The sequence below is a fragment of the Austrofundulus limnaeus genome, unplaced genomic scaffold, assembly GCF_001266775.1.
Source record: "Austrofundulus limnaeus strain Quisiro unplaced genomic scaffold, Austrofundulus_limnaeus-1.0 Scaffold49, whole genome shotgun sequence".
Taxonomy (NCBI): domain Eukaryota; kingdom Metazoa; phylum Chordata; class Actinopteri; order Cyprinodontiformes; family Rivulidae; genus Austrofundulus; species Austrofundulus limnaeus.
This window is the reverse complement of record NW_013952451.1, coordinates 2,203,381-2,206,058: the sequence shown is the minus strand read 5'-3', so window position 1 is coordinate 2,206,058 and position 2,678 is coordinate 2,203,381. Positions and strand designations below refer to the sequence as shown.

General features: G+C 40.3%; 1 protein-coding gene across 2 annotated transcripts in view; it reads right to left on the bottom strand.

Annotated features, from left to right (window-relative positions):
* LOC106517517 (single-stranded DNA-binding protein 2) overlaps window positions 1-2,678 on the bottom strand; it is a 62,287-nt gene that overhangs the window by 25,694 nt on the left and 33,915 nt on the right. The gene's annotated exons all lie outside the window — the stretch shown is intronic.

The window sequence follows — 2,678 nt, the reverse complement described above, 5'->3', positions numbered from 1 at the left end:
GGTTGGGGGTGTCTGCCATGGATAACAGAGCAGGCAGGAGGGGGAGAGGATGAGGAGAAGAGCGGTGAACTTATTTCTAATTTTATCTGACTTATTTAATTTTATTTTTTTTGTTTTTATCGTCCTGCAGGCTCTGAGGGAAAATTAATTTGAAGCTGAGATTTTTATAAAAATCGTTAGATTACTCTAAAGCAAAATGAGGGAAAATCTGTGTCAATTACAAACATTCTGTTCACGTGAGCAGCTGTCAGTCAGCACCTGTCAACCTCCAGACGCATGAAGGAGCGTGTCTGAACCAATCACTGATCAGCTGACTGATTGAAATACATCTTAACATTCATGARGTACTTTACATTGACTGTTTATGGTTGAGTGTGGGTGTGTAGAAGGTAGAACCTGAGGCGGGACCTCGTGCGCAAACTCTGACGTGCGGCTGTAGTTTATAAAGGAAAGGTGCGCAGAAACATGCGTACGTACGGTTTTATAAATCTGAATTATTTTTGGCATACGCCATTTCCGCCTTTTGGCCGTACGTTCACTTTTAGTGTGGTTTCCACGCAATCCTTTATAAATGAGACCCCTAGACTTTTTTACGTATGTGACCAAACCATGGATACGTGGAAGAAAAATCTGCTTTTCTTTGTCAAAAATCAGACAAACCTAAATTCGTTCCAGTAAAATATATTTTAATAAGATTGTTTCAACCTTTTTTCGTTTTTACATCTTTTGGAAAACAAACAAACAAACAAACAAACAAACAAACAAACAAACAAACAAACAAACAAACAAACAAACAAACAAACAAACAAATAAAAACAAAGCTCCTGTTAAATCAGCTGTCAGCTTTACTGGATTTTGAAATCAAGTTCCAAACTAAAAGACTCCTACAGTTCATTCAGAATAATCCCTTTTGTTTAAAACCACCATCTTTCTTCAGTTATGGCGTATTCTTATCTGGAGGCTGCACAATGAGACCAGTACACCGGYCTGACACTGATAATCTCCTGAAATCATGAAGTCAGGTTTCACAGCTCAAAGTGCAGCACAGTTTTGAACTCACTGACCCTTCCTGCACAGCTGTGCTTCTCTGACCCACAGACACGGAGTTTATTTTCATATTTTCATTTACAGAGAGAAATTTGTCGCAGCTAAATGCAAAACAAGTCTGAAAAGTTGCTAATAGACCTTTTAAGGTGTTAAATTTCAAAYTTTCTCTGTTGCCCCTCATCCTGTTAAAGATAATCTGGACAGCTCTCTCCCATCCCTCCAACACTGGGACTATTTGGATTTTTCATTTCTAATAAGGCCATTTCCAGGACCAAGGCTTAAAAATAACTTGTGTTTATGACTCCTGGGCAAATAGAAACTGCTCATTTAACATCGAGTACAGAATTTACAAAGCACTTAACCGAACTGTAAACGGTCTTTCTGTGAAGCCTCGTCAGAAGATAGAAATCAATAACAGTTCTGCTCCCCTCCCTTTCGTCTGCCTTTTGGTTTCTTCTCTTTGAAACATCTGAATATTTCACTAATGTTGCGCTGAAGACCTGGATCTGCATTAACCCGCACCATGCAGAATCCCAAACACAAAMGTCTCAGTCACATCCACACCCATCTAGATTTAACTAAGATAAATCCTGCAGATGAAGCAAAAAGTCACAATCTCCTTGAATATCAAACGAAACAGGATTTAAAAAAAAGATGATGCAACCGAGTTCCCAGTCATTAATCAGGACTCCACACTGTGATTAGCTATATGAGAATAATTGAAATGGAAATGTCTGATAAAAATCTATCATCAGTCTCAAAGTCAGGAGACTGACGGAGAGGCAGAACAAATGAAGGTGTGCTTCTTTTTTTCCAACAACATCCACAGCAGCTCCTCATTTTGCTTCAGCTGAGAGGCAGATCTGGGCTTCCTCAGAGCTTCTGATTGGAAGTGAGAAGCGGCACAGCGGCGAAGCAGTTGATTGAAAGTGACCTTGGTCTAATTACAAAWGTGCTAATTAGAATTCCCTGTGTAGATGCTGGTAGGAAATGTAAGAATAAGATGCTGCTGATAGCCCTTTTCTATTGACTTTTAAGATATATGCTCAGTGATTGTTAAATTAAATTGATTCTAATCAGAGACAGAAAAAAACCACTGCTCCCTCTTTTCTGTTTGTTTTATCATTGCTGTTCTCTCCTGTTTTGTTGCGTCTTTTATTTTCCTCCAGGTTTCTCCTCTCCAGGTTGTTTGTCTCATGGGGCTGAGGTTACACTGCCCTCTAACTCCCATTCCCCGAGCCAGGATGACATCATCACATCGCTGCTTCATTCAAGGAGTGCCTATTCATCACCCTGATCATCATCGCCAGCATCAGCACACACACACACCTACACTCACACACATTAACTGCAAGAAGATAAAGGAGAAGAGAGCCTCAGTCAGATGTACAGGACTGCAAGCTTAAAAAAAGCTGAAACGAGTCAGATAGAATGAGGAGATCCTGCTGGGGTAGGCAGAAACCTTCTGACCTTTGCACTTCTAACAATACATCTCAATAAACCTGTGCAGATAAATCTGATGAGTCAGACGACAGAAGGAAAACAACAACATAAAAAGCAGACAAGAGAAGAACCCCTGCTCCCCCACTTCTAACACACACACACACACACACACACACACACACACACAC